The following is a 9986-nucleotide window of genomic DNA, read 5'->3' as shown; positions in this document are numbered from 1 at the left end:
TATCGAGCCGCTATCTCTGACAATGATTTTTTTTAAAAAAAAAATAATTTATTATATGTAACTTAATTAACAATTATAAATTTAAATATCTAATTAATTATAATTATTAATAAATTTAAAAATTACATAAAAAAATAATTATTACAAATATTATTTTATCATCTACAATCCCAAACTGACACATTAGGTTGACTCGAAGTAGTTTTGCTTTTATTAGGATTGTTGTTAATTTCAAATTTGTTATTTGTTACATGTCCGTGGCTAGTTCATCTCATCTGAATACATGTATTTAGGCTTCAATGAGGACGAATGGAAACACGAAGAGTAGTCCATGGTCCAACTCAAATTTTAGGACACACAACACTCTTCCGGCACTAAAAGTTTGAAAGATTTAGAATATGTCCTTCTATAAGTCATTAAATCATAAAATTCCTTAATTATCGATGTAGGCTAAGCCTCTATGCAGCGCATACTTTTGAGCATATGAGTAATGGATCTCAAACTGACTCTATTTTCGACGTGAACATTTTTACATGGACATTAATATGTCCTTTCATCTTCTATGTCATTGTCGGAATGCATCATCCTGGACAGGGTTTCCGTCAATTTGGAATGATGCGTAACATTCTAGAAATGTCAGACGATCGGAACATAAGTTTGCATCAATACTTCCGTAAAGCACGTAATGGTACAGACTGACACCTACACCACATACAATATGATATGATAAGATTGTGCATTGACCACCTATTTTTAACATAATAGATATAGAACATGGATGCTGGGAGTGGTACAATAAAATAACGCGTCATTTTGTATCATTATCTATTGATAGGTGTGTGCAAAATGGGGTACTAACCTGGAGATGCATGCTCGTTGTAAATTGTGGTATGTTATATAATAAACATACTTTATTTTAAACACGCTTTCTTTTATATTAGATTTACTATTTTTCACGTATTTTAGGTTGACCAGATACAATCCTTTCGATTATGTTGACGTCCTATACCACACGATATTAAAGAGTTCAACTAATTGTCAGACCTAGTTGAGGCCATATCTAAAAATATTTGTGACATTGTGAAACGATTATAACAAACACAAAATACGACCGATCAAATTCAACGTCACAGGGGAATCCCTGACTAAATTCCACAGACAGAAGGGAAGTCGTAGCAAAATATCTACTAGTTTAGTTAGATGTGATACTATTGCAGTTAATACAACTGATTTTTATATAGTTAATAATTAAAGAATACACGTGACAATTCTTAGATGTGATGAAACATGTCTAATTTCAGTTATAATTATTATTTAAAAATAAATTCATCGTCATCGTCTAACCAAAATACAAAATAGATTATTATCATTTTTTCAAAAATTCTAGCCGCCATGACACGTCGTTTCTATTTAGATATAATAAATAATTTTTTAATATTTTAAAATATATTATAAATAAAATAAAAATATATAAATCAACACGTTACATTAAAAAAAATTAATTTATTTGATGTAAAAATTAGGAAATTGAAAAAGTTAGATATCTTATACGTTGGAGTGTATTTTTGATATCATGAAAATTAATGAGTAATATTAAACTTGTCACTCTGTGTCTATAATACCTCTTTTATTTATTTTTTAAATAATAGTAGAGATAAAAGGTATAACCATTTATTTGAATTTGTTTAAAAGATTATGAAGTTTTAAGGGGAAACTTAATTTTCGTCATCCTCAAACCTCTTACCGAATGAGAGAGATAACAAAGCCTTTTTAAGGGGCAATTCGGTCATTTGAAAGGAAATTCAGCGGGATTTACAATTTCCACCCGCATGTCTTAAACCTCTCAAAACCCAATCCCATTATTCCCTCCTCAAGCCCATTTCTCCCACTTCTTAACGATCGATCACTTCCTTCCCCCGCCACCACCACCACCTTTCTCCGCCGCTCTTTTCCATACCACCGCCGGTTCCTTGAGACTGGAGCATGACGATTCCGTAGTGGTAGAGGCAACCTGCTAGTTACAGCGGGCCGGGCCAGTCACCGAGGCCGAGGAGAGTGAAATTGCGACTGTACTCCGGGTAGCATCGGTGGCGTGCGGAATCCGTTCGGGTGGGCCCTACAGCTGTCCCTATTGACCCCTTACGTCCAAGAGCTCGGCATACCTCACGCCTGGGCTAGCATCATCTGGCTGTGCGGTCCTCTGTCTCGGCTGCTGGTCATGCCCCTAGTGGGGCGAGTCAGCGACAGGTGCACCAGCCGCTTCGGCCGCCGCCGCCCCTTCATACTGGCCGGTGCCCGTGTCCATCGTAGTCGCCGTTCTTATTATTGGCCAGTCAGCTGACATCGGCTGGCTCTTTGGCGATCGCGGGCAGAAGAAAACGCGCGCGGTGGTGGCGTTTGTTATAGGGTTCTGGCTTCTTGATGTAGCTAATATTATGACTCAGGGGTAATGTCGTACTCTACTAGCTGATTTAACGGGTAAATTACTGTGTGCATTTGGTTGCATATACTATATATTTAGATTCTTTATATATATATATATATATATATATATATGTATATATGTACTTTTTCCTAATTAAGTTCTAAGTTTCTTCAAGCTGATATATTTATGAGTTGATGATAGTATGTTTATGTTAGCGTTACACCTACATTAGTGATCATTTACTTATGCACTGCTACTCGGGTTACACGCAAGGAGAGTGGTGTGAAGTGTGAGCTTCTTTTCACTTGTCATCCAAGAGTTTAAATTTGGTCGGGTTGATGGAACTTTCCTGAAGCTGAAATCCCCCCTTGGAGTATACTCACCTATTTGGGTTCTCCACAGAAAAGTGGCAAATGGGTGCTAGTTCACTAGTACTTCGATATTGGAATGGTTGACTCTGATGGTTGGCTGGGCTCAACTAGTCTGTATAATATATGAACTTAAGTAACTTCTGCTTTGGTTGATTGTGAGTCTAAAAGGTGATTCCCCACACTAGTCGGTGCTCTAAGATCCGTGATGCGAAGGGTATCTTTGATTTGGAACCATAAACTTTTGGGCTTTGGTATAGAAAATTCAGTAGATGCAGCAGCCGAAGCTTCTTATGCATGTAACTAGGAAGATTGTTTAGGGTTGTGAGTGTTAGGAATAGGCATATGAGGATTTCCATTCTCTTACATGTTTTCTTGACCTTTGTGCAGATAACATATAGTGTTCCATATGCATTGGTCTCTACTCGTATTGAAGCTTTAGGCTTGGGCCAAGGTTAGTCGGGACATGCTTTCAGTAGAAGTTTGGCGGTATAACACACACTAAATAATTAAGTGAATCATGCAGTGTTGTCCATGGGCGTCCTAAATTTGGCAATTGATACAAGGTATAACCTTCTCTGGTTTCTAATCATTTTGAATTTTTTCCAACTCATTTATCTCTATAATCTTCACTCTTGGATGGCTGTGGATTGATATATTCTAACATATGCCAGCATTATGCATTGTCATAATGCTATTAACTTTTACATTAAACATAGCATTGGCCTAAATCCTGAATGTTGTTGGTTCCTTTTTTTTTTCCTGGAACTGCACTCTCTTGATGATGCTTCTTGAGTTCTTAGCGACTTATTATTGTCTCCCTTGGAGCTGGACACTTGGATCAACTATTTGGTGGTGGCAACTCACCTGCCTTACTTATGGCAGCAATTCTGGTTTTGCTAGTGGGCTTATAGCCATCTTGGCTTTTCCTTGAACAAGGATTGAAAAATCCAAGATCCATCGTTGAGATACCTGTCTTTGTAAATTGAGACTGTTAAGTAATAAATTCAAAAACTTTAATTATAGATTGGCTAAAAAGAGAAATTAAACTTTTTGAAGTCTCAAGCATCTTGGGACATTAGAGAGTTGCTGATGTGGAATTCTAACCTTAGATGCATGCTGCATGTGGAAAAGTATTGAACAAAAATTATGGAGATTATCCAGTTCTGGGATCTGCCAAGGATATTAGAAGTGGAATCCACAGAAAAAGGGCAGTTGGAAATTCGAATCTTCTGTCTTATCCTGGATAGGACACACAGAGAATATTTTAGGTAAATCTAAAGGTCATAGAAGTCTATTCCAATGAAGTCCTGAGGTCACATGGTAAAATAATCTCAGGAGTGAAGTTCAGAGGTTACTTGGTGAAGTGATCGCTGGAGTCTGTTCCCTTAATTAAGACCCACAATGCAACATATCTCCTATAATAGTTTGACCTTGCCTCAGTAGTTGATAGTATATAGCAGTATAAAACAAGGAAAAGTATGTGCAATGTTTGCGTTAACTGTTCCTTTGTCCTTTGTTTTTGCTCTTTGTTGTTGATCATGGATGACAAGCTAAACTTAAATGGAAAAAATGAATACCGTTAAGTTGGGCAGTGAACCTTCTGAAACCCAAACGTATTATGAAGTATTTAGACATTGAGTCGTTCATTTGCCAAAACGTAATAAAACTTGATGCTTATTCCTACTTAAACATTCATTAAGATCTCATCAAGTTTTTCTTTGCTAAGTCTTTGTTCTTTCTACCCTGAGTAATTTAAATTGGATATTTAGTTAATAAATATTTTCTATTTAATCTTAAACAGGTCTCAGCCTTTACAAGTTATAATTCTCATGTTCAGGCAATTAATGAGACCTGTTAACTGGCAATATCAGCAGTTAAAGGCATTGGCAAGTCAGTTGACTAGTCTGAAGCTGATGTTAACTTCCAGGGGCTACTTTGAGGTATTTGATTGTATCCAATTTTTTCTCATATCAGCTTGAAGTGTTGTTTATTGAAATTTGGTGAACATGATATATTCACTTGGTATAATATGGGTCAGTCTCTTCCAACTCTTTTTTGGTGGCGCCCTTTACCATTTGATCAATTATGCAACTAAAGAAAATCTATTTTAGTTTCTAATTGAATAGTATATTTTTGTAGTTGATTTAGGACAAATTTACCTTTCCTGGACAAGACTAAGACATGGATTGATTAATAATGGGAAGACAGAAATTGACAAGTTTTATGATGACCAATACAATATGCTTAATTGTTTACCTAATGCCATGATTCCAATAAATTAAGGACCTCCAGATTGCAGATAAGCAGGAAATCATTACTGGGGATTATGATCTCTCTTGCGACAAACACATGTGCATGACAGCACACACAAAAAAAATTATTTCTGAACAATTTGTCCTATTCCTATATTTACCTCTTGTTGCCTTTACACAAATCTTCCGGTAAGGTCATTTTCTAATCTTAAATATTAGGCAATTTGCATTCATACTCTTTTTGGTTAGATCCAAATACAACCCTTGAGAAATTGTAATCAAGATTCTTAGAGGTGAAAGGCGTCTTACGAATTCCCCACTCAGTGAGTCGTTGATGGATCATGATGCCATCATAAAAATGCTACTGGACTTCCAGCGCGTCCCTAATTCAATAGTGATGGGCTTATGGAGGTTCATTTGTAATTGGGTTTAACCCCACTACCTTTGTTGATTGAATTTGTTGTAAAGCAGCTTTCTAGAAGACTTCAAACTTTTTTTTTTTTGGATTTTCATTTACATCTAGTTCAATAATTTAGTCAATTTTGAAAGGCTTCATTAATTTCTATCTCAACTAAGATTTACCTTTTGGAAATTTAGTTAATTGCAGTCTGAAGTACCTTGCGACAAGATTCCAGTTCAATTTTAGAACACATAATTTCCTTGAACACAAATGGGTGGTGCACCTTTGTGATTTTGGGTTTAATTCTAGATTTTCTTCAATTTTTACAGAAATTTCTCTCCAAGTTGTATTATGATTTGTGCTATAGTTTAATAATTGTCAAAATATAAAATTGTTATATAAATATTTTGATCAACTAATTGAAATCTATGTCCTTATATTTTAATTTTTAAAGAACTCAAGATTTCCAAAATTGATAAGGTTATTTTATATGTTTTTCAGAATTTCCTAAGCAAAAAACTGCAATTTTGGGGATGTGACCTTTTATGGTCAATACTAATGGGATTATTTCTCTTTGATTGTAAATTTGATATTATAGAAAGTCCACTGAGTCATTCTGTGAAACTTTGATCGACTCAAGTAATTTTAGTTTAATATAATAAGTATGTTAACCATAAAAACTATATAATGTGTAAAGCTAATAATAACACCATTCACTGTACACATATCAGAAAATAGAGCAAATACGATCAATAGTCCTTTATGTTCAGGTTCAGAATCACACGTGCAAGTTTATCTGCATGTGGTTTTTTCGTGCTTTTTGAGGCGCTTTTCATATCGCTTAAATCCTAATGTTTAATTTGTAACCTTATAGTGCGTAATATTTGAATTATGTTCCATTTTAGTCCTAAACAATTTTTAGTAAATATTTAAGAAAGAATCGTCAAAACATGGTAAAGCTCTAGAAGTATTGTAGACAACCAATTAGGTTTACAAAATTTTATTAATTAAGAGCTATTATGACTTCTTTTGCAGATTCTAAATATCATAAATTTTTCACAATAGATGTATCAACCTAGATGACTGTTGTATGGATACTGTGAATATTATTACAGTTTGGCTGTTCAGCAGAAAGAATTTCAAATATATGATATATAGAAAACTTTTTAAAAAATTTATGAAAATCATCACGCTTAAAAATTTACAGTAAAAATCTGCGATAAAAATTAACTTAGTAAATCAGTGATGAATTCTCTGAAATATTCAAGCTTTTTATTTGATCATATTGATAATCCACTCTTGTTCTGAATATTTTTGACTAATTTATTGTGTTAATTTTAACTTCAAATTACAGTAAAATTTTCAATCTTCTCATTAACTTTTATAAAATTTTGAGAATTGTTTTTGTGATTTTAATATTTTTCAAATTTTTGCAAATAAATTGATTGACTATGGAACCAATCATAATATATTTTAGTTAAGAGAATATTTCTACTATTCAAAAGATGATTTTATAAGTTGAAACTTTTGTTCTAATAAATTAAGGTGTGTGGGGTTTCTCCCCCGAAAAGAAATTTTGGTTTCTTTTTTCATGAGTTCTTAATTTTATAAAATTTTCACAAACTTAGTTGCTTAACTAAATATTTAATTTAATACATTTTTATTAACTATTACATGTTTGCCCTTATTTATTTTTTGAAATTGACTTCAAGGACTAAAATGGAACACAATTTAAATATTACGGTTGACAAAGATATGAATTAAACGTTAGGACTGAAATGGTATAAACTGAATTTTGAAACCATTAATGATATTTGACTATGAAAATGAAGTGGGAAGAAACGTATTATTGCAACTATGCCATTAATTTTTTCTTGCATCTTTACCTACAGAGGAGGTAAGGTTATTTTTCAAATAGTATGGTCTGCTTCTGTATTTAGACCTAATCTTAGAAGTGTGTCTTAAGTATCATATTAACTATTTCACAGTTAAGTTGCTTGTAAGGACTTGTAATTGGATGAGTTTGCCTACGATGAGAAGGATGGTGGTTGTGATGATTGATTATGATGATAATAAGAGCAACCATGCTGATTAGACCAATATACAATTCCAAAACATTTTTAAATACACATCAGCAAAAATGAGAATCTTGTTAGAACGGACTTTTGGTTTTATCACTTCTGTTATTAAGCAATATCTCCTGCAAAATCAGGAAGTTTCTATCCTTGTTAATTGGATGTAAAATAGAGCTTTCAAAGAGTTGATTACTCGTGTTACCTGAGAACTTATTGAAATCCTTATAGTGCATTACAGAAAGCATTTCAGATGCAATACCAGATATCTTATCCTTGTAAACATTTTGATGAATATTCCCTCTGAGCAGTCAATTTCTTTGTTGGGAATTGGGTACATCTCACACATGTGTACTGCCAATATGCCAAGATCTTCTTAAAGTCCTTGAATCCATCTATTCTGCAAATATTGAGAACCCTTTATATAAGCCATGATTGAAACAGGCCACGCAGGCAAAAGTTCTTTATAGACTAGATACCAAATTGATGAGTATGGACGGTTGTGACTTTCTATTGTGTGCAATAAGTTACCCAGAATCAGAAGCAATCTTTTTGAAACATCATAAAAAGGTAGTATATCACTATGCAAAAATAAAATAAATTAAAATAAAAGCAAGGTTAGCTTGAGTTGATTCTAACATCATTCTCAACACTACTTTTAACTATTAAGATAAGCTGTGCAAGATACTGGTATTTATTCCTGAAGAAAAAAAAAATCATTTCTTTAGGAATTTTGTTTGCCCATTACTGATGTAACTATTATGCCATGGAATCTCATGCAATTTGCGCATTAGCTGGTGAATGAGTTATTTTTGGTTGGTGGCTACAATTCCATGAACTGCATCGCATGAAACCTTATCAAATACATGTCTCCATACTCTAAGTTGTCCTCAGAAAGTATGGCTAGATTTTTAAGAAATGTCACCTTTTCAGCATTCTCATTCTTTTGCTTGCATCTTAACTTTGGAATAAATTCTGATGTTTATTGCATTATCAGTATCCATAAAGGCTGGTTTTCCTCTTCTGATGCCTGTTATATGCACAGGAAAAATTTACAAGCTTTTGTGATAGGACACATCGATAGGTGCAATGGGAACTTAAGGAAATTACTTGAATAAGGTTCTGTAGAAACAAATCTGAGTTGTGACTGGTTATCTCCTTTGCGTCGCAAGATGACTTTAAATTTTTGCATTTGCATGTTCCTATATGCATTCAGCATAGGCTCCTAACTAGACAGCTTTTAAGCACGGGAAACTTGTAGATTTTTGTTTAGCATGTGATATATTACTTGATTTTATATTTTGAGGAAGAAATAAGGATACAATAGCACTAGAGGAGGTAGTAAGATATTTGATGATCGATTTCCTTACAGCTAGGTAAGATTTTTGGGAACAGCATGAATAATCCTGTTGCCTGAATGACTGTTACTGGTTAGGACAGAAATTTCAGATTATTCTTTTACAGTGTAAAATGATGTTTTCCATCCTGAAACATTGCACATTGTTATGCTTAAATTCTGCTAGCACTCTGTTGAAGAATATAATATGGGTGGATATCAATTTTTGGTGGACTTGACACAGATTGCATCTTTTTATTAGAATTTTGCCCATTGTCAACAGCACAATCAGAGGTTATCAGCCACTTGGTGAACCCCACTCAACATTTACGACGGTAAATTCCTAGTGTTCCTTGGTTGATTCTTATTCTATGATTTTATCGTCATTTAACTATTCTGGAGACTCTAGGTGTAATATTCACAGTAGGAACCGAGAAATGCAATCGTTGTTTAACACTAATGTTACCTCTTTGCATTTCTGCCGCACAAGGCAGGGGAAAGCGCTATCTCAACTGGCAACCTAATTGAGCTGGAGCCACGCCTGACACCACGATGTGATTTTTCGTGATAATAATACTTACAATAATCTTTTATTTTTTATATTTTCCTTACAGATACCAAAAAACTATTATATTTTCTTTTGTAGCTTTCTTCTCAGACTGTAAAAACTCAACCAGAAAATTCAGCGCTCTCAATGTTTCAGATGATGATTATAAAAGGGTTCTGTTCTGTTCTGTTCTGTTCTAAAAAATTTTACAGGTACAGAGACAGAGGCAGAGGTGGGGGTGGGCGGGAGGGAAGGCCCCCACTTTGAGGCACTCTCATCTTTTGCTGTGAGAAAGGGATACAAATTAAATGGTTGGAAATTCAGCACGTAGTTGAGTTAAACCATATCTTTCAGATTGCTTCCTTTCTCCCATCTGCCGGTTCTTCATACAGCCATATACTGTCACTCCCCATTAACCCATAGTGGTCCCTTTTTTCCATATTATGTATGCATCCATTAACTTCTTCCAAGATAAAACTTTCTTTTCATCACTTCCACCAGATTTTGCCCCTTCTAGCCCTTTTTTAAAAAACCCACCTGTTTTTATACGCAGCCTGTTTTGTTTTATTAGTTGGTTCTGTAA

General features: G+C 34.2%; 1 long non-coding RNA gene and 1 pseudogene across 1 annotated transcript; both read left to right on the top strand.

The window, feature by feature from the left end:
* Positions 577-9607, top strand: LOC110011716 (annotated as a pseudogene).
* Positions 2649-3344, top strand: LOC110011720. The gene is made up of 3 exons (XR_002286758.1): positions 2649-2964; positions 3184-3247; positions 3320-3344. It is a non-coding gene; the product is annotated as an uncharacterized LOC110011720 (long non-coding RNA).

This window comes from Sesamum indicum, linkage group LG3 (genome assembly GCF_000512975.1).
Source record: "Sesamum indicum cultivar Zhongzhi No. 13 linkage group LG3, S_indicum_v1.0, whole genome shotgun sequence".
Lineage (NCBI taxonomy): Eukaryota > Viridiplantae > Streptophyta > Magnoliopsida > Lamiales > Pedaliaceae > Sesamum > Sesamum indicum.
Note: the sequence above shows the minus strand (reverse complement) of the source record. Positions and strands in the feature narration are given on the sequence as shown.